Source organism: Oenanthe melanoleuca, chromosome 3, assembly GCF_029582105.1.
Source record: "Oenanthe melanoleuca isolate GR-GAL-2019-014 chromosome 3, OMel1.0, whole genome shotgun sequence".
NCBI classification, from domain to species: domain Eukaryota; kingdom Metazoa; phylum Chordata; class Aves; order Passeriformes; family Muscicapidae; genus Oenanthe; species Oenanthe melanoleuca.
Window position 1 is genome coordinate 43,056,970 of NC_079336.1, and position 26,756 is coordinate 43,083,725.

At 39.5% G+C, this 26,756-nt stretch overlaps 1 long non-coding RNA gene across 6 annotated transcripts; it reads left to right on the forward strand.

The window, feature by feature from the left end:
* Window positions 1–2,073: 2,073 nt before the first annotated feature.
* On the forward strand, window positions 2,074–25,708 carry LOC130251615 (uncharacterized). 6 transcript variants are annotated; one of them, XR_008840183.1, is made up of 5 exons: window positions 2,074–2,200; window positions 19,900–20,002; window positions 21,458–21,697; window positions 23,048–23,154; window positions 25,055–25,708. It is a non-coding gene; the product is annotated as an uncharacterized LOC130251615 (long non-coding RNA). The 6 variants fall into 6 exon arrangements; XR_008840184.1 differs by lacking the exon at window positions 2,074–2,200 and adding an exon at window positions 18,761–18,850; XR_008840187.1 differs by lacking the exon at window positions 2,074–2,200 and adding an exon at window positions 18,761–18,850 and having other exon boundaries at window positions 21,458–21,632.
* Window positions 25,709–26,756: the final 1,048 nt, after the last annotated feature.

Genomic DNA, 26,756 nt, shown 5'->3' on the forward strand with positions numbered 1-26,756 from the left:
TGTGTTCTGAGGCCAGATCCACTCTTAGGTCAATTATAAGGAATTGAAATCTTTGCAGAGCTGGCTGCTGTTTCCTGGGTGTCTTTTTTTCATGGCACAGGTCCACAGCGCTCAGTTCATGGAGCTTGCTGAGGTGGAAAACCATGACAACTCCTACATTGATGAGGGTGGATATATTCACACACAGGACCAGTGAGGGTTTTACATAATACATGATGTGAATTTAGAGGAGGTTGGAGCAGCTGCTGCTTGTGACCAGCCAGTATATTAAGAAAGATAAACATAAGATATCCACAAGTGAGAAACCTATGACAGTTAGGTTTGCTCTTTTCAAGATAGGCCAAGACCATGACTTGAATTGTTGTTATACTTCTGCAAGACCAAGTGCTGACTGCATTTCTGGGACTTTTCTTTATCCTTCTAGTTAGTTAGGTGATGAATGTTCTACAAAGACCTAACTGAACACGTGGAATTGGTTGTCACATATTGTTAATGTCACAGTTTTGCACTTTTTCAGGGTCATACACAACAAAGTCACCCTGGAGGTAATGCCTTCAGCTTTAGCTTTCATATTTTCCGGATTCTGTACTGCATTAGTATACAACTCTGAAGTTCATATAAAGTTTTAGCAAGTTCTCTTCACAGTTTAGTTAGACAAAACAATCCTTTTCCAGCCTGAGAACCAAGGATAGTGTTGCAGCTTCAGGGCCAAAAAGTGTAAGCAGCAGTGAATTGAGAAGAGCAATCTGGGAGGATGGGACTTCATAACCTGGAGCTGTAATTGGACAACTAACCCCAACATATAAGTGGACCAAAACTTATAAAAGTGTGAAAACTCATGACTCAGAGTCCATCTTGGGTGCATCTTGGGTGGAGCCGTGGCTGGGCTCCTGTCCAAGGTATATTCTTTAAAGGCCTTTAAATAAATACATACTTTATTTCTTTAACACTGTCTAGCCTCTGTTCTAGGTAGCTTCGTTAGGCACCAGAGGAAATAAAAACAGAGAAGGGACATTTACTGATGTAGTTCAATAATGTAATGAGCAAGCACATCTTCTAGGCACAGGGAGTTGGAAAAGAAAAATCTTAATTTTTTTCTGAATGTCTTTTAATTAATGTATTGGATTACTTTTTCCACAGAACTATATTTAACTTCCTACCATTTTGAACTTTTCTCAGTTGTAAATAAAAATCCATAAATTATTTGATGTTACAGACTTCGTTTTTCTTAATCAGCAAGATCTGAGTTAAGTGAGACTATTACAGATTGCTAAATAAGATCAGCAGTACTTCTAGAAGGATGAGATGTAAGAAGCTTGGAAACCTCATGGCTAATTTTTAACTGTGCAGCTCTAAACTTTTCAGATTCACTCTACTTGATTTATCATTTATTGTCAAAACCAGCTCTCATTTAGATGGCAATACAGCCAAGAAAACAAAAGCTTAAAAGGTTCTTTAAGGATTTCTCACAGACTGATAGCACTGAAACATTTGTAGTGTTGTTTTTCTCCTCCTTTCACAGTAATTTTCAAATTATGAAGACTGACTTTTCTGATACCAAGCTATCTGAAAAGAAAATCTACCCCTTTGATCCACTCTCTGTCCTGCAATACCTCTGAGTAAAATTTATCTTTGAGTAGTCTGTGTTGCTTTTCATTGATCTGAGAGTGAAGATGAAGGGATGAAGATGATACCAAGAGGATTTGATGTTGTGAACAATTAAGCTTCTCTTCACTTTCTTCTCCTAGTTTTCTTGTGTTTTCTCTAGTTTTATGTTTCTTGATATGGGTCTTTTGAGTTTGAACCTCATAAAAAATATTTGTTAAACAGGGATGGAAGAGACATGTCTACACCAAATGGCTGGCGCACTTATTCCTTTCCTTGCAGAATACTCTGGGGTGCACCAAAGCTTATGGAACTTGAAATCTCTTCCTGGCCTGGGGTTCTCTGCAAGCAAAAACCACAACCCTGTGCTATAAATAAACCGAATTACCACAAGATGGTAGGCATATGGAAATCCCTGTGATACTGACATCTTCTTGTTTTCTCCTTTTTTGGTTCATCTTAGGCAATGTAACTTCCGAGCAATTCAGTGGCAGCAAGCCAATCCTTGGCTGGGCACACGCCTCTGTGGATCAATGTGCTATACTGCTTAACCTCTGGACCTGCGAAATTGCTCTCCTGGAAAAAACAAAGTCAGGTACAGATGATTTTTGGTCTGATAACTGTGATTTGCGATCAGTTTGCTTTGGATTGTGCAAGACTCTCTTTCAACGTTTCCTGTTGTGCACACATATGGATGCTAGAGGCATCAACTGTATATATTCTATAAATACCACTCTATGTTTACTACACGTTTTTTTCATTGTTATTTAATCTGAGAAAAAAGTGCCATGTTTTATTACGTAGTTAAGAAAAACAACTAACAAACTGACACTAAAATATGTGTTAAGCAAGGTGTAGCTTTGTTATTCACTAGGGCAGCTGCCTATCCTGAGGACTCTCCCCTTCCTCGCTACAAATCCAGAGATGTGGCTGTATTTTACCATGGCCCATGGAAGCATACAGGGTTTCTGCCCAAAGATTTCAGTGTTGAAAGATGAAGATTGTACAAGTTGAGAGGACTTGTAAGAAGGAGCTTGGAAGTGTATTTCTGTCAAGGGGACTCAGCAGTCTCAAGGACAATGCTGTGAATGTCAGGAAGTGGAAAGGGGAGATAAACCACTTCAGAAGCAGGGAGAAATGGCACTAATTGAGGTCATCTTCACACATTTGAACTGTTGTGTTCTCAGTCCTGGAGCAGCACAGAGCAGTTCTCAAAATAGGAATAGTAGAGGGTGTTATGAAAACTCCTGTGTACCCTTTGAGAGGCTTTAAATAGAAAACCTTTTAAAACTAAAAGTATGTACTTTAAGAAATCTCCTAGGGCCATTCTCCTGTTTTCATGGGTGTTACAGAGCTATATGAAAGGATGTATAATTGCCTAAACTTCTGCCCTCATCCCAACTGACTTCACTTTTCATTGCTGTATGATCATGCTACCTCTGTGAATCTACCTTTCATTTTTATCATGGGTCTTCTGTACAACGAAATTTGCTTTGTTTTATAAAGAAAAAGCTCCAGCCAAAGAATAATGAAACCTCTACAGCAGCAATACAATAATACTCTTCCAAAAGCATCAAAGGACATATTCTGGAATTGCTCTCACAACACAGCTATCTAGGCAGGAATAAATGTACAGACGTACTGTTGCTAGAGGTCTTGCTTTTAGCTGAGATTTTAGCCAGCTTTCTTTCCATCTGGGACAGAGTTCATGCAGAAGAATAAGGAAACAAAAGCACTTTATCCAGCAGCTTAGCTTAGCCAATACAGAAAACTTGCTACCTGTCTATTGCTCAAGTACTCTTTCAGCTTCCTCAAAACAGCTCAGGTCAGGCAGGTCTAAATCAGAGAAACTGAGTATTGAAGTCTGCATTCTCAGCAACTGGGTTACCTCCTAAGCCTTTCTGCATCTTCCTCTCCCAGAATCCTTTGGTTTCAGTGTAGAATGTAATGTGAATGCTTTTCTACTTGAGTGTAAACGCAAAAGAGTCAGATCTAGATCATTGCACAGTGACATTACTGGTATATCCAGAAGAAAGAGCATGAGTTCAATCTCCTAATTACCATTTGACCAAAAAGTACTACAATGTCATCTCAAGAGTTCATATGTAACGTTGTTTTTGGAATATTTCTTTTTCTGACCTAAGCTGTGGCCATTTGTAATTAAAATATTTATTTAAAAAGAACTTAACAGCTATTCTTGGTAGAGGAGCCTAAAGAGGGCTTGAGTGTTTGTGCAACTTTAATTACACCTTCATTTAATTTGGAATTTCTCCAAAAAATATAAAGTAACAGTGACAGTCATTGCCAAATGTGATAATGGAAAGTCTTGGAAGAGTCAACAGGTTTCAGGCTGAGGGAAATGGAGCTCTTCAAATATATGAAAATGGATTAGTTGTCAAAAGAAGCAGGTGTTTTTAAAGCAGTAAGTACACTGCCTGTTACTTTTTTTAAAAAGAAAAATTTATATCATAAAAATCTTCATGTTTCAGTAGAAAAAAAACAAATGTTAACTTTGCAAGATTTGGAAGAAATATCTCTCATGAGTAGTTTACTCTGTGTTCTGTTCTTGAACCTTTTCATGAAGCATTCAATAATACCCTGTACCATAAACATGATGCTACCACCAGGCAGCAACCTCCATGTTCAGAAATCTTTCCCCAAAAAATAATTAATATTTGGGCAAATAAACATTTCTAAATGTGCTTCAGAGTATCTCTTCAGCTTTTTAATGTTTACTTTGGAGTTTATCAGAATGTTTTGGACCCAGAGGAAAGATTCACTTTGTCTTGAGCAGTGATTCACATCATGCATAAACATCCAGGGGTTGATCTTGAGCTTCAATATATGTTAACACCTACAAAGATGAATGTATGTGTTTGCAACTTCACCCCACTGCTGAAGGACATAGTAAACCAAGAAGTAGGTTGAATTTACAGTATAGCCATCTTGGTCAAGTAGGTGAAATCCTTAATGGGACACTTTGATTAAAGCCTGCATGGATTTACAGTGTTAAGGTGGATTCATAGTAATTTAACAATGAAACCCATAGATGTTTTGTAAATAGAAGGCCTGAAGCTCAAGAGCACTAAGCTATCATTTCCTCATCATAAGAAATGAAACATTGGAAAGATTGCAGAGCTTCATATGTCATGCTAAAGCCCCATCTGCTACTGTTTGAGACAACTAGAAATAGTATTTGGGAGGCATGAAAGGTAAATAAAATTATCATCTAATATTTTTCTTTAATGCAGTGGATAAGGAGCTAGTCATGTTTAGAGTAAGAGAGAAGAGACTTTAAAGAGAATATAAACAAAGTTTGTACTTTGCAGTGTACTTTGAAAAATTTCAGATAGCTGGGAATTCCTGCGCTAATAATTAAAGCAGAGCATTTCTAATCCTTACATTTTTCTTCAGGCCTAAAAATCTGCCTCAGCTTTCCTCTGTATCCTGTCACAGGGTATTTCTTTTTGATTTCAGAGGCTGAAGGTTGAGAAGCTTAATTATATACTTTTTGTAATGTGGCTTTTAGTCCATAGACAGAAGTTGAGGTTTTGGTACAAGAGACTCCTGTTGTGCTGCTGTTGCCATCAGTGCTTCCACATTGCTAGCAATAAAAACGGAATGTTGCCAGCATCACTGGATCTCAAATTTTGTTCTGAAACAATATGAAAGACTCGAAATAATTTTAGTATGTATGATTCATCTAGAGTGGGTACACAGATAATTGACATGAAAATTTTACATATATATATATATATGTATAGATTTTTTTCTAAATTCTGTTTAGATAAAGAATAATTGATTTTTGCCTTGATTTCTAGCTATATGTGAATTTTGTTGGCTAATGTCACTGTATTTATTGCTCAGCTATATGTAGAGGCCCAGAGGGGAATATATCCATGAGACTTGTTTGCTTCCACGTATGACAGCCAATGTCATGCAGCTCCAAGGGGGGCCCACTGCTGGTCAGGCTGAGTCCCCCAGTGACAGTGTAGTGCCTCTGGGATATCAGATTTGGGAAGGGAGAAAAAAACCTGTGCAACAGCAATTACAGCCAGACAGAGAAGTGAGAAAAAACAGCCCTGCAGACACCAAGATTAGTGGAGGAGGAGGGCGAGGAGGTGCTCCAGGTGCCAGAACAGAGATTCCCTCACAGCCCCGGTGCAGACCATGGTGAGACAGGATGTCCCCCTGCAGCCCATGGGGTCCATGGTGGAGCACAGACCCACCTGAGATCCTGGAGGACCCCACACCAGGGCAGGTGGATGCCTGAAAGAGGCTGGGAGCCTGTGGGAAGCCTGTGCTGGGACAGGCTCCCAGCAGGACCTATGGCCTCATGGAGAGAGGAGCACACACTGAAATGGGTTTGCTGGCAGGACTTGTGACCTTGTGGGGGACCCATGCTGGAGCAGTTTGAGAAGAACTGCAGTCTGTGAAAAGGACTTGGGTTGGAGAAGTTTGTGGAGGACTGTCTCCTGTGGGAGTGACCCCACACAGGGGATGACCATGAGGAATCCTGCCACTGAAGAGGAAGGAGTGGCAAAGACAACATGTGATGAACTCATTGCAATTCCCAGTCCCTCTCCCCTTGCCCCGCTTTTAGGGGGATGTAAAATAATCAGGAATGGAGTAGACCCTAGGAAAAAGGAAGGGGTGGGAGGAAGTTGTTTCAAGATTTGGAGTTTTTTCATTATCCTACTCTGATTTTGAATGTCTATATAATTATTTTCCCCAAGTCAGATCTGTTTTGCCTATGACAGTAACTAGTGAAATCTCTCCTGGTCCCTATCCCACCCTATGAGAATTCTGTTATATTTTCTCTCTTCTGCCCTGCTGAGGAGTGGAGTGATAGAGCAGCTTCATGGACACCTGGCATCCAGCCACCATAGTAAAAAAGTTAGGATCCAACACTCAAAAGTAAGACTGTTTGAAAAAATTGCAGTCTTATGTTGAATCAAGCAACAGATAAAAAGTCTCATGCTGTTTAGATACTCAAAAAAAAAGAAAAAGGAGAAAATGTGATTCCTCCCCCACCAGCTTTACATTGCCCTTTTATGACAATGGATTTGGTAATTGCATCTTGCAGTACACTGGGGCATTAGTATTCCTATAGGTACAGAATATTAAACAGTAATAATGGAAGTAATTATGAGGTCAGCCTGGCCTCAGGGTCGCTGCATCAGTATTTTGACCTGGTGGTACAACACTCCCTGCCCTTTGGCCATAGCCTATTACTCGTCTGAGCACAGCTGCCCAGCTGGATGTGTATGCACTGTGATTTCCCGTACAGAACCCACACGTCACCTGCAGTACAGGCCTGCCCCTCGTTCCCAATCCCGCACTGTGGGTTATGCAGAGCAGCCACAGAGCGACTGATACACACCCAGAAGCCAAGAGCTCCTTGCCTCAGGTCCCTTCTGGATTCTTGCCTCTGGCTTGAGCCTGTCGCCCATATTCCTCTCCCCACAGACCTTGTGATTTTGTGTTGGTTATCTGAGGGTTTATTTTCAAGTGCAGGCAGTTCTACTGGGCAGGCATAATCACAGTAGATGTGACACTGTGGTTAATAAAGCATGTCAGCTAACAAAAGAGAATTTTAAACATTTACTGTTTTCATTAGCAAATGAGACTACTTAGATGTGTTCCAATATAATTATATTTGTTACAGCTTCAGTTCTATTTTCATATTTGGTGTTTGATATCTGATGTGCCTTAAAGCACTGCAGCTCATTCTTCCATATGAACCTATCACAAGGTTTCTTATGTAGAAAATTTATAAAAGCCTTATTTGAGACCTATTTTTTCTTTCTGTGTTTTTGTTGGTTGTAATTTTTACTTTAAGGAACATTTATTTAGCTGGAATTTCACCCTTGTCTTAGTTTGGTGCACTCAATCCCCAAAGCTCTTGAGTGTGTGTACCAGGAATTCTACAGCATCTATGGACCAAAAACAGACAACAAAGGAGATAATCTAGGAAAATAAGTACCACAGCTAATAGTTGATAATTGGCTCACTGTGGAAAACCCAGAAACTTTCTACAATGCTTGGATTCAAAAAAACACAACTTCCATTTTGCTTATGTTAGTAATAACTCTTCCAAGTAGAATGCCCCAGTGTAATCTTGCTAGTTCAATTACACTTCCTGGCTAAGTTCTAGCTATGTAATTCTTGATTTATTTATGTATTTATTGCTTAAGATTGGTGAAGATACATTCCATCCACCCTTAAACCAAGATTTTTTCCTGGTAAATGACCACAGAAAGGTAGAACTCTTGACCTCATTGTGACAGGAAGTAGAAACAATCAGCTTAATGAGAAGGAAAATATACATGTTTAATACTGATGTGAGGTCATGATAAGTCTCCAGATTTTGTGTTTGTGTGTGTGTACAGTCTGCAAAGAAAAAAAAACCTTGAAATTAAAGCAAATATTGTTATGGTTGAAGCAAATTATTACCATAATATCTACCATTTCCTGGTCTAGGACTCCAAATTTGGTTGGGTATAATTTTGATAAATGCTAATTAATGTGAATGAAATTACTGATGCTGGATATCTCTAGCAGGTTGGGGGTTCTTCAATTAGTCAGTTTAGTTGTTGCTTGCTACTTCTGCTGTCCTCACTGTAAAAAGGAAAGATTCTGTTCTCCTTGTAGCAGCTCTGTGAAAAAGCGTGTGAAGCTGAGTTTCCTGTCCCACCCATCCAGAGTCACAGAGTTACAAAAGCACATTGTAAAGTACTGGTAAAAGGGGACAGAATAAAGTTGCAAAGCTTCTGACACCGAACTTTGGGGTACTGTCTTTCCAAGCTCTTTTTTTTCAGTGTAGGGAATGGCTAGTGTTGAAATATAAACATTTATTACTAATAACTGCGATGCAGTGTTCACATTTTCTTATGATCTGTGATTCATTGGTCATAAGCAGCAAAGTGTGAAGCCACTTAGTTATAGCAGTGGCCACATCTGCCATCTGCTGTGAGCAGGGTGGCCCCGTTGTACAGGCTGAGACAGACATAGAAAAGGAGCATCTTTCCACACACAGAGCCAGGAGCTGTTCCTGCCACAACTTCCACAGCACAATAGATGATGGGCTGTTGTAATTTCAGCCTCCATGTGACCCATCGGCAGCTTTTGATCATTTTTGTTTTCTGGGGTTTCTGTTCTTTTGGAGGCTTCCATCATCAGTAGAAAAGGGGTCCAGCTCTGCAGATCATAGGTGTTTGCTGTTCCGGTTTTGGGAGCATCATAGGTACACTGGCACATGTGCTGCGATCTGCGCAGTCTTTGGAGGAGGAATGACCTCAGCTTGTAATATGTGAACCAGGTTACAGCGTATTTATACTTTAGAGAGGTATATACTGATGAAAGCCTGCTGAATTTTGATTCAAACGGTAAATATCTTACATTAGATATAAGAAAAATAGATAAAATAACATTTGTTATGGATAAAATAAGCTTTGAGCAAAGCCAGGTTTATAGATTAAGTGTCTTTTACCTTCAAAGCAAAAGACAAAATTACAGTATATTTTTAGGGGCCAGAATAGATCAGAGTGGGCAAAATTCTGGCCCTGCGTGGGTAGCAACTTGGAAACAAATCCAGTCACAATTTACAATTGATTTTGGAATGGTAGCCTAAAGTATTTAAAGGCCATTGTTATCTATATGTAAATAATTTCTCTATATCCTTTTTTATTATTCCTTTGTTAGCAGTTTTTGCTGAGGTATTGGTGGAAGACACTGTGTTGGTGCTAGAAATTGCTTTGTCTTTGTGTATTAGAGATGGAAGCAGATGAAGAGAAAAAGGCAGAAAAAAACAGTTCTTTATCCTGTATTTCCTCTCCACTCTCCTGGACCTTGTCACACTCTGCGATTGGCTGATGGAGATGGCAAAAGAGAAGGCATGGTTACCTAGTTTAGCACTATTTTAGCTGCGGTGATTTCAGAGAGCTGTGGTTTGTAGGGGAAAAAATTACTTCCTTTAAATAGGCTGCCTACTCTAGTTGGGAAAAAATGCAGAGATAATTCAAAAATGCATTTTTGTTGTGGGAGCTGTTTGCCTGAATGTGGAGCTGGGAAATGGGTTTAGCTCCAAAAGTTAAGGCCAAGCTGCTTCTCAAATCTTGACAGGAGAAACTCTTTCCCAGTAAAGATACCAAAACTCTGTTAAAAGGAGCAGGCAGAATTCACAAATCAAAAAACCACAAAGATGCCTTCTTCTGCTGAATTTTACACACTTAAATATTTTAACAGCCTTTTTATGAAAGATAGTGCAATATAAGAAGAGGAACACAAGAAGTAAAAGTTTTGCTTGCCACCAGAAGTTGGAAAATATCAAAATTGCTCTAGCTCTCCTGATCTTTACTATGATAATGAAATAAGATAGGCAAGGGAAGTCAGTGTCATTTATGGAGTTATCAGATGGAGGAGATGACAATTTGTACAGGAAGACAAGATAAGGACTGAGGTAGTGGGGATACTACAAAGGGTAATGTTGAACTGCTGTCTTAGAGGCGGGTTACTGGTGAAAATTCTTCTTGTTCAGCTCCATACTACTTGACACTTTTAGCAATGATGTCAGTAGAAAACATAAGGAGGTGTTATTAAATCCAGGACATTGCAGTGCTGGCAGATAAAACTGATACGGAAAATAAATGGAATACCTTGCAGGAAGAACTCACAGTTCTAAGGATTAGAGAAGTAGAGAGGAGATAAGCATCAATAACACAAATCTTAAGGTTATGCATAATAAAAGAAAATTCTCCTGTGGGCTTTGGGCTTATTACTTGGAAGCAACAGAGGAAGAGAAAGAACTGGGTATGGAGCTAACCACAGGATGATTGTAAACTGCCAACATATTGCAAATGTGATGGGCAGGAAAATCATTATTTTTTACTGTGAGTCATTCAATGAGTTTGTAGCTGGAGGAAAAATCGATGCCCATATGTGGTTCTGGTAAGACCTTACCTGCATTATTAAGTATAATTTGAAGATTTGTGTTCAGGTAAGAAAAATTCAGCCTGGAATAGGGGCAAAGATGATATACTGGCATGTTGGGGTGAAATAGAGGACACATTTTACAAAAGCAAATGAAATAGATCATCTTGTTTATCCTAGCAAAAATGAAGGCTGAGAGAAGATAAGGTTTTTCTCTATAAATACAACAGAAAGATAACCACTGAGAATGGAGGAAAGCTATTAAACTAAAGGGCAATTTTGGCAACAGAACAAATGGTTCTAATCACTGTGAATAAATTTAATCTTGAAATTAATAGGGAATTTCTAAGAATCAGACAACAAAGTTCTGGAAGGGAAAGAGCAAACAGTAGAAAACTAACAAATTTAAAGTGGGGCTTGATTCATTTATGGAAAGGATTTGTGGGATGTGGTTTCTTGCAATAGCAAAGTTGGGTGTGTAGGATAGATGACATTTCAGTCACAAGTTTTTTTGTCTTAACCCTTTCTCTAACTTTCCTCTTAAAAATTCAGAGTCTATATCAAAAAAGTCAGGAGCATTTATTTTCAGCAGTTGAAAACCTAGACATATTTAAGATATGTGAGCCATGACCACTCAACCTAGTTTGGTGGAAAATCTAATTTTCTGTCACAACTCTTTTTCATTTAAATAAGAACTTCTGGGACAAAAAACTGACACACAGAACTTTCTTGACCAAACTAACAAGCAGGTTGATCTACTTCAGCCAAAATATTCCATGAAGCAAGGAGGTTACTTTTCTTGGCAGTTTTTGTTTCGTGTTTGGATACTCAGCTTTCTAGTAAAATAGAAATTCTAGTTAAGCTGCTACTGCTTGAGCAGTTCAGTTATACACATGCATATGTACAAACACGAGTATTTTGTGGTAATTAATAGGGGGTGAGGTAATATTGAAACTTTTCACTTACCTTTTTTCATGAAACCTGAAGGAAATGAGTATCTTGAAAATTCTGTCTCTATATTAGATTTCATTAATACTCACTGATTGCTATAAAAGTCATCTAGAGCAAGCAGATGGGCAGTCCAGATCAATGCCTGGCTGCAATTTCTCTTGGGAACAGGACTAAGAGGACGTACTCATTTAAGGTGGCTTACTTACAAATCCCTAAGAAATAGCAGGAAATTATCATTTTATAGTATGAGAAATGAGTGGAAAATTATGACAGAAAGTGAGACCTCATATGCATATGTAAGACCAGCAAGCATAACATTATCTTCATTTTAAAGAAGATGGTTAAGTCAGTTTAAATATTAATATAAACCTATATAGCTTATTTAATGTGGTACTTGAAGATGATGTTCTTACATCTTCTTTTGATGTTATGAAGTTCACAGCTCATTACTGTGTGAACTGGTAGGGGCTCAGATTCAGACTGAAATATCAGAAATGTTAGTGATCTCTTTTCCTGTTATGCAGTGTTAAATGTAGTTAATTTGTGGATTCCTCTATCTCATAAAACAGTTTTTGTCAGACCTGTCAGAATTACTCCCATGACTTGATTGTCTCTGCATTCCTGAAGGTCATTTATAGATAAAAGTACACATTTTTATTGTATGTACTGCTCCTTTCAGCTCCCATTTCTTCTCTTTGTTCCTCAGTGTTTCCCCAGTTCTCAGTTTCTCAGTATTCCTCTTCTATCATTTGAAGACAATGGTGGAAAACTAGCGCTAGGCAGTGCAACTTTAGTCTGAATTTTGCTTCTTTTTGATTTTGTTTGACACAGTCACTTTTAAAATATATTTTATTGTTCTCTATTTATCCTCTTTGCCTTCTATGTCTTCTATGTTCTCCTTGTGTTTTTATCTCATTCTCACAGCATAGATTCTCTGTGACCTGATTGTTTGACTGATAAAAACACCTGATGTAGCATTAGGAGGAAGCAAGGGAGTATCTTACTCCTTTGCACTCTGTACCGAATAGTCAAAGCCTTTCTTTCTGACATCTTCCTACACTATATGAAATGAAGCATCACAGGCCAGATCAATATTTCTGTGATCTTGCATCTCAAGGAATGCAGTGATGGATTTGTAGGGAGGGAATACTAAAAGCAGAACTGTGCCCAGCTTCTGATACTTGGTGCTTTAGAAGTCTTCTAAGCTAGTGGTTGTATCCAGACCATGTGTTTACTGTCTGCTGATGGACAGCTCTTACAGTTCATTAGATAAGGGAGGTTATGTTAGGGTTGTGTCATACTGCGGCCACCTAGAATAAATGTTTCTTAAGTTATGAATTTTTTGTTTTAATAGTCATGATGTGTATGGGCTCTACTTCTCTCTTTAGGCTTCCTCTCTGGCAGTCAGTCCTCTTCCCAGTTTTTTGTCTACAATAATTGTTATTAATCTCTCTGCCAAAGGCTATCCTATCTAAATAAGAACAGGTAGGCTATTTCCTTTTATTTTCCCTTTTGATATTACAGGCTTTCAACAGGCTGTCCTTTGTGAGTGCTCTCTGTGTCAATTGAATGGGCAATCCTGAGCAAGCATCAGCTATCTAGGTACAACACTTGTTTGTTTTGTATCCATCACATCATTTCAGATGCCAAGAAATAGTTTAAGTTGAATGCAGGTGTCTCACTGAAATGAGCCTGATGGAGGTCGATTTCTAGACATGGATTCTTTACGGAAGGAAAGTTAATTTTTCAAATGTATCCATATGGTTTTGGTTTTAAGTTATATAAGGTTTTTGCAGTGGAAGCCGGTTTGGGGGAGTTCCATTTGTCCATTAATGAATCATTCTAAAGTCAACCACAGAACATCATGAGAACATATTCCTTTTCTTACAATACTCTTGAAAACTAAAGCATCATCCTAATATCAGTAAATTAAGGACTAGAGTGACCAATTCCATTACTGCTCCAAATCTAAAGGGGAAAAGAAATAAAAAGTGTTTCTGAATTTATTACAAATTTTCTTTTATTCTTAGTTTGGCTTCTTTCTGTCATACTCCATGTTGATAGATAATTTTGCTTTTATTGCAGATATTTTCCATGTAACTTACCAATAAACATTCAAGAAATTGAAAATCATATTGGAAAGTTTAGTGTCTGTACAAGAGATCATATAAGGCAAGAAAATAATTTAATTTGCAGAATAAGCAAAAACACATGTATTAAAATATGAAAGAAAATTACTTTAGTCTTCAATGGTGTTTTTTGCATACTTATTTCCTCTTTGTATAGGTGTATAAAAACAGTATCACAGACTGCCAGGCCATGGACATTTCTCCTTTAAAGCTTTCCACAAGGTCTCTTTCTTGCTATCAATTAAGTCATGACCTGTACTTTGCAGCATGGTGGCATGTAATTAAAAATTTACCAAGGGAGAAGAAGTATGTTTTATTTGGTATCTATTCCTTTCCCAGCCTCTTTGCACTTAGCTGCAGTCTCTAGCATTCTGCTCTACCAAGTAGAACTGAGCATACAACTCACTAAACACAAATGAAATGTTTCCTCAGTCTCTACATTTAGTCATGTTTTGATGATAACAATTCATACAAATATAACAGAATGCCCTCCCTTACTCCTCCTTTCTTTAATTAAGCTGCTGAAGTACTACAAAACAGAGAGCAGTTTATGTAAAGTGAGCAGCAAGGGAAATACCTAACACATTTTCCCTTTCCTTAGCTCTTGTGTCTATCTGGAATAAGGAAGATGTAACTTATCCTGGCCTGTCAGATCATTCAGAAAAATACCCTTTTGGCAGATATTCAGCAAGCGTCCTTGTGTAACTGGATCCAGCCTCCCCATACCCTGAGCAGAAAGGTTAGCAGCATTTTCTTCCTCACACTGCACTAGTAGTAATGGGGTTTGTCAGACTTAGCCCTAAGAGGCTATCTGTTAATTATGTTTATAATTAGTTGAGTGGAAGTCCTGTACAATACTTGGAACAGCATCACTGGTGACTGCAGGAACTGTAGTGGGTGTGTATTACCATATGACAAAAAAATAAATGGTGTTACATCAGTGATTTATTCAAAGTCTATGAGCTGGGGTAGCGATGAAGCATAGCTAAAAATACACAAGAGAGGACTGATGGGGGTTGGAGATGAATTAGATGCAAAAGGCACAAAAGGTGAAATCTTAAAGCCTGTGGTATGCAAAAGGTTAACAATCACAACCTGACCTTGAAATATACATTCTTCTGTCATAGTGAAACCATGAATTCCCACTACTTTTGTTTGTCCTGTCTTCCAAAATGAGAAGTATGGTCAGTGCTATTCACAATGGGAAACATCCATGCCATCCTGATGCCATAAAGTTGGTTCAAAAAGCTACCTCCTAAGGTTACCAGCATTGTTTTTCCTCATACATGGCTTTCCTTTTTCTTTTTTTTTTTAACATCCTGTATTTAATATATGGTGTTCAGGAGCTGCCCTTGCTTTATACATGCTAAGTTTTGTAGAGCTTTATGCAGAATTATCTTACTCTTCCAGAGTCTCTTCCAGAGACAGCTGCCTTACAGTGGTGAGTGATCTCATGTGCAATATTGAATTCATAAGCAAAGAGAGATTCTTTGGGGCTTGTTGTGCCTTCTCTGTGCTTATATTGACATGTCTTTCCATGTTCCTTAGTACACTTCTTCTGTCTCCCCTGATGCACCCTGTACTCAATCCCTCACCACCAGGGAGTATCCTCAGCCTGTTCCTGAGTATAGGAAATGCCTGTGGTTTGCTGTCTAGCCAGGCAAGAAACACTGTGTTTTGCAGCAGGTTTGTAGCTGTGCACGTGCTGACTGCCTGGCTGTGATGCTGGGAACCCAGCTGGCTGCTGCCTCCTGAGAGCTGAGCAAGCCAAACAAAACAGCCAGGGTTCAAACTCTCCCTGCTTTTCCCTGAGCAGGGAGTCCTCCTCACTAGCTGAATGCTGATTTTGCAAAACTGGAAGGAACTTTTTACCCTTGAGATCTCTGTTCTTATGTCAAATGTATTTAAAATTAGTCAGAGGGTTCAAAAGCTGTTGGAGATGAACCAGCTAAGGGAATGAGGCTAAACCGTTTCCTGTGACACACCACTAGATTTTTTCTGAGTTTAAAAATGAAAAATAGATGTTATCGTAGCACTCTATTGTCTCATTTTGTGTCACTCATAGCTGTAGTGTAAGGAGGGAAGGGAAAGACATCACATGCACTGCAGCTGTGACTTGCAAGCATCTGAGCATGAATTGCTGTTTCTAGAGCAGCATCCTACACACTGTCTTTCCTTACAATGGAGATGATTGTAAAGAAAGTCCTAGGGTCCATATTTCTCCCAGAGACTGTCAACTGTGCCAGAACAGACTTGTTCCACCACTACATGGTGTCCCAGCACAACCAGGACAGGGAAACTGCACTGTAGGGATGAGATACACTTGCTCAAACACATTGATACCCTGACAATCCCCCAGAAAAAAGCCTAGTGCTGCGTGGTCAAAGCTGCCTGCTTGCTGCTGAGCAGGAGCCTTCACAGCACTGAAATGCAACTTTTGGCTGCACACAGCCCATGTCCTTGGGGGCTGCTGCACTCTGCAGCCACTTGGTGGGCACCCAGGTATTGAGACCAGCTGTGCAGCCTCCTTGGGCCAGCCAGGGTCTACTTCATCCAACAGACTGGTTTCCATTCCAAGACGTATCTTTATTTCTAATCAGATCCTGCAACACTGAAGTCTTCAAGGGGAACTGAACAACCAGTTGAAAAGAATTGATCTTCCAAACATATGGAGCTCTCTTACTGTCTAAATGCATAATGGTTTCTTTGCCACAGATTGGCAGTAACTCTCTTTTTCATTTTCAGATGTCTCCTCTCCTCTGTAAATCATTTAGGGGCTGTTGCATCCATTCTGAATCAGTTTTTGCTGATTTACCGTCAGTGGGTATTAGCTAACTTATCAAACTCACACACTGGAGGCAATCAATACAACCAACAGAGGCAGTGATAAGATGATCATCTGTTATTCCAGAGCAATATGTAAAAATGGAACCAATCTTACATAGGAATAGGAGATGTACTCAGGATGTCACAATCTGTGTCAGCACTGAGGGACCCAGTGGTGCTGTGAGTGGCATGGTTGGCCACCCAAAATAGGCCAAGGTTCATGGTGATTCCCTTCAGCCTGTGTGAAGGAAAGCTGTTTGTGTGATGCCAAGGGAGCTGTCTGCTCTGCCATGGCCTGGCTAGTTGATAGCCAAGACACAGGGACTGTGCCATGAAGGGCAGACTCACTGAGCAATAAGTCCTCGTGCAGACCAGTCTGTTTGATAGCAGCCTAGGACTTTCAGAATGATGAAATTCCCTGTATTTGAAATCGCAGTGCCCAGATTTACTATATTGCCTTTGTTTATAGGCTGAATTTCTCAGGAAGACACAGCTCATGTCTGCCCATTTCCTTCCAAGGCAATTGCTGACCACTGATTTTTAAAAAGTTTCATATTCCTTGTGCTCAGAAGAGTTGTTCTCTGGGCAATAAATCAATTTCCTACAACAGCGCTAAAGCGTTCTTTGGTAGACCTATCTGCAAGCTGCCACTTATCCAAGTCAAGTTAGTACTTAGTTAAGAGAAGGAAGTCAGTCCTCAAAAACATGGCTTTTTCCCCCTCTTTGATCATCTTTCCCTTTCCTGCTACACATACAACAATAATTCTCCTTGATCTGCAGTGGAATTAGTGTGCCTTTTTAGTACTCCTTGACTTCAAAGTGCCTGTGACACTTTTGAAATATGACTTAAAATATTTGGAAAACTACCACTTGTTCCTATTTGAAAATTAGGATTATTTTTATATAAATATGCAAAATTTGCTGAGGCTCCTTCATACCAAGAGCCAATGGGACTTACATAGGAGTTGTGAGGGGATAAGTGCAGATTTTTTGTTTGTGGAGGGGCAAACTGATTTTCCAGACAAGTAATCTAGAGAAACAATTATTTGTACGTATTTGAAAAATGTGACTCTGTAACATTCATATTTTATTTTCAGCTGATTGAAAGTTGAGAATGTTGTCTGATTTATAAATAAGGTACTGCCTCTAAGTCTGCTGCTGCTACAGCTTCATTACGCACATGCTCAATGAGAAATATTTTTCTACTGTGACTTTTGATGATCCCAGTGAATTATTATAGCATAAAACTAGAGTAAACAGAAACACACAGAATTGCAAATCTGCAATGATTTAGTAGGAAGAGCTGCCAGTCTTAATGACAGCAAGCACAGAATTGATGTTCATTGTATTTTAGGAATGACATGTTGAGTCTAACAGGTCAGAGCAGCTCAGCAAAAGAAAGAAATTTGGAAATTCTGGGAGTGAAATAAAGGATTGGCTGTTTTGATGGCATTCAAGAACAGGTTTATGGGGCTTTGGACAACCCTATTTAGTGGAAAGTGTTCCTCCCCATGGTAGGATGTGACCTCTAAGGGCCCTTCCAACCAAAGCCATTTTATGGTTCTGTATAACTCTAGTTTCACATTAAAACCCACAGAGAAAACCTTCAGTTAACTAAAGGAGAAAATCCAGATACCTCTCAGGAGTTTCTAAATATCATCTAGTTTAGAATTGAAAACACTGCAAAATTTTTACAAATAATAAGTGGGCCAGGATAAGGCCATTAAATATGATTTTCTCCTCCTGTAGAACAGAGCTTGGTCTCAATAGTTTTATGCCCCCTTACTACTCCCTGGCTTTTACATGGGGTACTGTGTACTAACAAGGTACTGGCAAGACATAGATATATATTTTTTTATATTATTCAGTGCTGATTAGCTGGAAGTTGAGCACAGAACACTGTGTGCTAATTGAACAGCCCGGTTTGAAGATAAAAATAAAAGGACTTTTAAGGGTGTCTAGTTGACAGTCTTGTGATTCTTATTACTATTTTAATGCCAGTATCAAGAGGTTTTTTGTTTATTTGTTTGGGGTTTTTTTGTCAGTATTTCTTTCACAATATATTTCGCTTGCACTGAAATTAAAAATACGTAAAACTGTGTAACTTTCTCCAGAACTCATCTCATAGCTGATCCACAAGGCCCTGTGTATTTATACCTGTTACATATAAGGAATCAGTAAAATGCATGTTGTTGGAAAAGTTATCTGAAGAAGTTGAGTCATTCAGAAATAGGTCATCAGTTCACCTTTCAAAAGGTGACTCTTCTCAGTTCCCATGCTTTTCTTCCCTCTTTGGGCTTCCAGAGGCTTTCATTTTCCCTCAGCTGCTCAAATGGGAACCCCAAGATAGGATGCTGAACCTTTTCACTCAAAAGAGAGAAGCACTGGGCAGCAGGTTGCAAAGTCCTGTAAGTACATCAGGATGTTCCCAAGTGATTTTGTTGGGTTTTGGCACGTAGGTGAAGTGACAGCTTTTAGTTAGTGTTTGTACTTTCTCAGTGGTTACTTTGAGGAGAAGGGTAAGCAAGTGGCAGGTGTGGAAACTCCAGCAGAGGGGAGAAGGCTGGGATGTGGCCAGGGTGTCTAGGCACTGGCCTGGTACCTTCTGCTGCACAGTCTCCCCATGGGCTCCCATGGGCACTGCTGCAAGACTTGTGATGGAGAGGGGTATGGAAAACAACAGTCCCCAAGCACAGGGCTGATTAAGGTTGTGGATGCCAATGGACATTGCCCCTAAACTATTTCCAGCCTACGTATGAACATAAATTCTGGCTGTAGCTCTGTTGATGGCTGCAGAACTGCTCTGGGCTTCTGCATATGAAGTGTCCAACAGTGGTCCTAGCTAAAGAAGGATACTTTGTGAGAAAGGCTCCTCTAATAAATATTTCTATAAATATTTTAATTTTAGAAGAGGATGTGTTAGTTATTAAAAATAATAAATGTAAACATACATTATGACTATAGATTTTCTTTTGCAAATACCTATTTATCCAGTGTCTAAAGGTGAGAACATAGATTCTGTATTAAACTGCTTGTGATTCTGGTAATGAAATCAAACTTCTTCTATACAACCCCCTAATTCCTATTCTGTTTTTAAAGTAGCCAGCCTAAATTATTTTGTTTAATGTCCTCCTATGGTTCTTGCCAGCTCAGTAAGCTTTGTGAGTGTACAAGGAAACATCTGCAAGCTGCAGGCTCTTTTGGGGAAATATTACAGCATTTGTGAACAAAACTGGTGTGAACCAGACTTTAATAAAATAATTCTGAATTTACTTACAAGACTGACTTAGCTGTCTACATGGCCTGGCATACTAGTTGAAATGTGTTTTTTTTAATGTTTAACCTCCTTAAGGCTTTGGAATTTCATAGTTCAGATGTTTGTAATACTGTACATAATTTAGAGGGGTTTTAAAAATTATATTAATAGAAAATGTTACAAGTGTTTTGTCTTTGCTAGATTCAGAGTGCATGTAAGTTCTACATGATGCTAAGAAGAAAACATTGTCTCTTTGTAAAGTTCTGAAACTCAAAAGAAGAATGATTGTTGCATGATGCCGTAAGTAAGTATATTTGATATAGATGTTTACTGTAGGTCTAATAAGTGTTTAATATAGACCTAGTGTAGCCATTTCCATATAACTACATCACAGTTTAAACCTAACTGTTGTTCTGAGGTCATCTTTTTCATGTGGATAGTATGAGCTTACAGACTCTTTATTCAGAATATTATTAATATTCCTGTAAGCTGATTTCAGCAGTTTAATGAGGTAACATTATAGGTAGTACAAGCCATGCTGATGAGTAGGAAATAGTAGAGCCCCTTGGTCTCTTTATGAGGAGAAAGGATTGATGGTGGGATGCTAAACAACAACACCAGCACTTTTTTGGTACTTCAGCAGAAATACCAGATAAAGAACATTGATATGAGTGATAAATTGTAGTGGAAATAATGTGCAGCAGATCAGAAATGAATGAATGGGATGTGTTATCCTGTGAATTCTATATAGCTTGTAAAATAATTTGTGAGAAAACAAGTTCAAACAGAGTTGGACTTGATTTTTTTTAAACTCTGTGTTCATATATAAATGTTCAGTATTTTATTGTTTTTGTTCCCAGATAAGTTTATATGTCTGAAACCTTTCTCTTGCTTACAGTATTTGGGATTGAGCACAAATGCCAATAAAGAAGAAAGAAAGAAATAGGCTTTTTTAGTCTATTTTCACTAAGAAACAGACCACACTTGGCATAACCCCATAGCCTAGTTTATGTGTGTCCTTTGTATGGGTGTGTAGTCTGTTGTGAAGCCACCTAGAAGTGAATGTTCCACTCTGTCAAAAGGCTGGGCAAGAACATGGCATGGGGCAGTATCCAGATCTGCCATTTCATATGCCCAGGAACAGAAAGGTGCATCCGAGCAGCCTTGGGAAACACCTTGGCAAGGAGAGAGCTGTGAGCCCGACAGCTGTTCCGGGAAGCCTTGTTTTGCAAATGGTGTGGGTTTGTGTCACACTGTGGGTGCAGACTGCCTGTAACCCAGGTAACAGTGGGTGGCTAAGGCCACACTGAGGGTTTGGAGGCAGCTTGCAGCCCGAGGTTGGAGTAGAGTTTCAGCACAGCTCAGTGATTATGAAATCTGACTCAGGGTCACACTGTCAAATCCCCAGTTCTGCAATTAACTCATCGTCTCACTTCCTGCTTCTGCTGCCTTATTGTAAGTTAAGTATCAGCAGCTACCACAAAGTGGCTACTACATTAATTTGTGGATTTTTCTAAAGCATTATAATGACACCTGTGAGATGAAAAATGTTAAATAAAAATTTTATCTTAGTTCTTAAATCCCAGCTTCACAATTTTTATCCTGCTGGTCATCACAGCACAGAGGAAGCACAGCTTGTAAATCTGGCTGTAGAAGCTGCCAAGAATGTCCATATAGAAAAAAGTTCAATAAAGATAGAGCTTATCTGGGTTGATGATGCCCTGCACAAAATTACATATTTAAATTTTACTTTTTATAGGCTGTGTCACTGTATGTCCCCGTATGCCCTGAGAAATTGCACTACTACAGCCTAAGAAGCATCTTAGATGACATCCCTGTTATCAGAAACAAGTACCTCATAATTGGACTATCTCAAGGAAAAAAAAAAAAAAAAGAGGAGCAAGGACTGAAGAAAAACCCTGCAGCTATGCCAGGTTTGCATTATGTTTGCAAAAGTGTTCCTGCAGGCCAAAGTCCTCAGTCAGTGCGTATTGCTAAGGTAAATACATGTCTGTAAAGGGAATGATAGTCTGAAAGTGCCTTGAGCTATGTGTTCTGCCAGTCTTCAGGAAATTTTTGGTGGATAGAGAATGTGCACAGAGTCTCCTACAAAAGCCAGCATACAGATAAAGTTTAGAAAATGCTCTTGCTTCTAATCCCAGCAATATGTATAAGGTAAAAGCAAACAGATAATCTCATTTTCAGCATGTAAATCCACTTCTTTAATGATTAAGCTTAGGTAGTGAGGGCTGTTTACCCTTTAAATTTTATTTACTTAAGATTTAAATGAAACCTGTTAATAAGCTGCAGACATGTGACTTGTTGGAAGTTAGGAAAGGAAAGAAAGAGCATACAATAGCTTAGGAGATGATCCTGTATCAACGGCTCCTTTTAGAAAGCACAATTTTTTGACCATGTCACAAGGATCTCCTTTCTCAAAACTTGTGTCTAGCAAGCCATGCACTTCTGCTGACTCCCTGTGTGACTCTGTTAGCAAAAGCAGACAGATGGGTTTAGAAATCAGTCCCCCAGCACACTGTTTTTGCTATTGGTCATCTTGTTCCCCAGCAAAAGAGAGGCTTAGCAGGAAACACAGGAAAACACGGGTTAAGACTCAGGCAGAGGCTTTTGTCTAGGCTGGAAGCTGTAGTTAAAAGCCTAGTGAACGATAAATGTTGAGAAGGGGCTCATTAGCCCTCCCCTGCTGTTTGACTACACATCAGTTGCAGGCATGTGGAGCTACACCAGTTTAGGGTAGCTCTTATCTGGCTTATAGTTGCTGGAAAGTAACTCTGTCACAGGCTTATTGTACAGGCTGTTTTCCTTCTTTTATCTGCCTAGTTTTGTTGGGTATTGTCTAAGCTGCTGCATTTTGTACCCCTGTCTCAGACTGCCCTGAGAAGCTTTTAAGCTTTATAATATTTTATGTAGTCTCATAAAAAGTTGTACACAGGCCATTCATAGCACATTTACTCTTAGATTTAGAAGGAGTTTTTTCTGGACAAAAGAAAAAGTAAAAAGTAAAGTAAAAGATAGTAGTAACCCTAGAGCAGATTATTTTAGTAGACAAGTTTTGAGCTCGTGCTGTCCCCACCCCAGATGGTTTCAGTCTGCGGGTTCAAGGGTCTCAGTGTCCTGCCCTGAACTCATTGGGAGCAAGGACCAAGAGTGGTGGCTTGTCATAGTAACTCCTGACAGCCATCCTAGTTTATCAGCAAGGACTGAATCAAACATGATTTATTTGCACCAAGGGCCTGAATTTATCCACCTGCAGTTCATACCATGCACTTCCTGCTACTCTTGGAGTCACAAGGATTTGAGTAAGGAATAAAGCCTTGGTGCATTTCAGGAGGATCCATCTTGTGACAAAGAAGACATTTCAGACCATTTACTCTGCTGGGATAATCAAGACAGAGATCTGCAAATCCTAATGCTGTGCACCCTGATCAGATACTGGTTTGTGCCTCTTGAACTTATAATTTGTTGACAGCAAGAAAATATTTCAGTACCTTATAATACTTTGTAGAGTTCTACTATTACACTTCTTCAAGGAAGTCAATGTATTAACTTATAAGCAGTTACATATTGTCCTTTTACACTTTAAAATGAAACATCCAAGAAACTGACACATCCTAGAAAATGTATGTATACAAATGAATGCCCTTTTATTTCTTTAATAGCACTGAATTTTCTTAAGTTGCCTGTTCTCCTCCTGTGCTTTGACATTTACCTGTGTCTCTCCATCAGCCACACTCACTTTCCTATCACTTGATATGCTGCTTTTCTGTACTTTAGATACAAAGGAAGTCGAGAGCAATACCTCACCTACTGGAGGGAGGCAGATATAAGGGTGCCCAGAGAGCAGTATGCAGTACGGGGATGCAGGAACTGGCTTCAGTATGGGTTTCAGGGACCCCTGCAGCATGGGGCCTCTGCAGCCTGTGAACTGGGGACCCCTGCAGCATGGGGACCACTGCAGCACATCTGTTGCTTCTGCATCAACCTGCCCTGCACAGGCTGCCACAGAAACTGGCATTCATGCCAGAAAGGAAGTTTCTGGAGAAAAGGCTTTAATTAAGAATTGCTCCTGCCCTTTCCAATCCTCTGGTCTCTTTTCATTCCTGCTTTATCAGTTATCACCAGTTAATGTTTCATTTTCTGGTTTTGTTTAACCAAAGCCAAGAAGCATCTTGTAGACAGCAACTGCCAATTAGTTATAATAAAAGCAGAAATTTAGTTTTCAGCTTGCCTGCATTTGGAGGGCTATAGCAGAAGTTAATTCAATTGCTTTCTTATGTTCTGAACTGTTCTTACTACATGCATTTGTGGTTGCCAGGTGCTTCTGGGGTGAGCAGGCCCTGCCTTTCCTGCCCCTCTCTCCCTTCTTCCCTCTGATAAGGATCTGCAGCTAGGAAGGAGGGAGGGAGGGAGGGAGGGAGGGAGGGAGGGAAGGAAGCAAGGAAGGAAGGAAGGAACTACCGCCTACTCACTCTGGTTATAATGTAAATCTTTCTGAAAATATACATATATATGCATTTCCGTAAAACTATAATTAATTAATGGTAATGGGAACTGTTTGAGAATAGCCCATCTCACTGTAGTCACCTGTATCTGAGAAGACTCCCCTGATCATCAAGAGGTGCTTCAAAGGCATGACTTGTTTCAGACTCTTGGGTTTGGATGAGATGTTTTGTGTCCTGGAAGTCCCTCTTTCTCTCCCCAGGATCTCAGGGGAGGTGCTGATGTTGTCAAAACCTGCATTTTGTCAAGTGAATTCTCTTACTTTCCTGATTTTGCTGTCTTAAAGTTACACAGAGTTGAGCTGCAGCAGGATGAAGGAAAAGCTGTATATAGTAGTCTGCATCCACCCTTACTGGCTTACCTAAGCCCTAGCAGTGTCTCTGAGTAAAAGGCAGAAACACTGGGTGCAGCAGAAATGTTACCTTACAGAAGACAGTAAAGGACTCCCGCAGCAACTGCTGTCTTAAAAGTAGATGTTGGAAGCAGAGTGAAAGAGGACAATGTAGGACTGTGAGTTTAGTGCAGTGCTGCCATCCTGTTCTTTCCTTCTCCCAGACTTTTTCTTTGTCCCCAGATTTGGCATATGAAACTAGGTCAAGGTTCTTAACCATGTTTCAGAAGTACTAGTCACTCTGTGAGCATGACAAAGCATGTTTGGGGTGGGGGGGTAGAGTTCGGTTTTGGGTTTTTTTTCACATAATGTAGAAAATCAGTTCTATTTGGGATTAGCTGTTTCTTGGGAAATGGCACTGCAAATCTTTCATCTGTTTCTGGGCTGATCTAGATGCAGTGGGATGTTCTTTTCTCTCTGAAGAAGTCACATACCACATCACAGGAGAGTGACAAAATGTTTGGACTCCTCTTCAAACATGGCTACAGAGAAGTCACCCTTAGTGTCCTGCAGTGAGGTGGAGAAGAACAGCATCTGTGACAGGCAGCTCACAGTCCTAGACCACCAGAATCAGTGAAGATGACACACATCTGGACAGCGTATGCACTTCTGCCCTGGGAGTAAACCCTGTTCACCCTTCTTGCTCTCACTCTGCTGGTATCATTTACTGGTTGTGATGTAAAGCAGAGGAAATGGGGACTGTAAATACCCATCTCACTCTGAAAAGGATCTGGTTTCCTCAGGTACAGTTCGTGCTTATCAATCTTGCGCAAAAGTTAGTAGGTCACAGCTGGTTAAACAAACCCTGCCCAATTATAATTTCCATGTTTACAACAGAGAGTACTTAACCTTTTATTACTCCTTTCCACCCAAATCAAAGGTCTAATTTTTTGCATTCAATTTTACTTTGTTCTTTTTTCAGAGTAAAAGAAAAAGGAAAACATTAAAACCCTGTAAAACTCACTTCAAAAGGACTTGAACCTAATCTCCAAGATTAACTGATGTCTCTTATTTCAGAATGTACTAACTGCATATTATACTTCATGTATATGAAGACAAGAAATGGCATATTGTATATAAAAACAGAAAAACGCATTATTCATATAATAAATGTTGTTTTTTCATGTCTTCTGGCAAAAAAAGTGGGCTGCCTACTAGTTAATTGCACATCATATTTTAAAATAATGATGCACATTTTTAATGTCAGTTGCTGCCTGCCCCCTGTCCCAGCCAGCAAAAGCACATTCCTGGAGAAAGAGACACTGAATGCCCTCAGTGCAGCAGCTCACATATATGCCTTATAAATTAGATGCTTTAAGAAAATTTATTCCAAATGTTGTTCAAATTCAGCAGGTTTAGAAGGTCAAACCTTTACCTTGTACTCTACACATCATAGCTAAATCATATTATGTCTAAAATACACTTGCTTCAACTCTGAGAAATAAATCTTATGTTCAAGTAAAAGTTTGACTAAAATAAAACAACAACAACAAAAAGGAATTTCTGGGAAATGACAGGCACAAAGAAGCCTCAAAACACTATATACTTCTTGCAATAACTTCTAACCTCAAACACACTCTGCTCTCTAAGTATGGGCACACATTCCTCAACTTGTGGATAATGACTCATGCTAACAAAGTGCTGGTCATGTACAAAACGCCTCAAGAGAAGGTCAGTATTTGTCAATGCTAAAAGAGAATTTGTTCTAGGCACTAAGCCATCCACAGCTTTTCACATGCATTACAATATGGCTTGCAACAGGACACGGGGTAAAAACAATTATAGTGACAATCCGAATGCAGTCAGTGTGAGCCACAGATGAAGGGTTTTGATGTAGCTATGAGATGCATGCAAAAGGAAGCATGGCATTGCTCTAACACAACTCCCTCCACACCTTTCTCCCTAGCACCAGCCAGGTCATGGACATCTCAGCCTGAAAAATAGGCTGCATTTACTGCTCTACTTAGGGTTAGGGTTATGCTTAGGGTTAGGGTTATGCTTAGGGTTAGGGTTATGCTTAGGGTTAGGGTTAAGGAAACCACAAAGCCTGGAATTCTAGGGACACTGCAACTACAAAAGGCATGCCGGGGTAGCAAAACACTGCCCCAACATTGTTCCCTCCTTCTTTCTGCTAGGCCATGTGCTG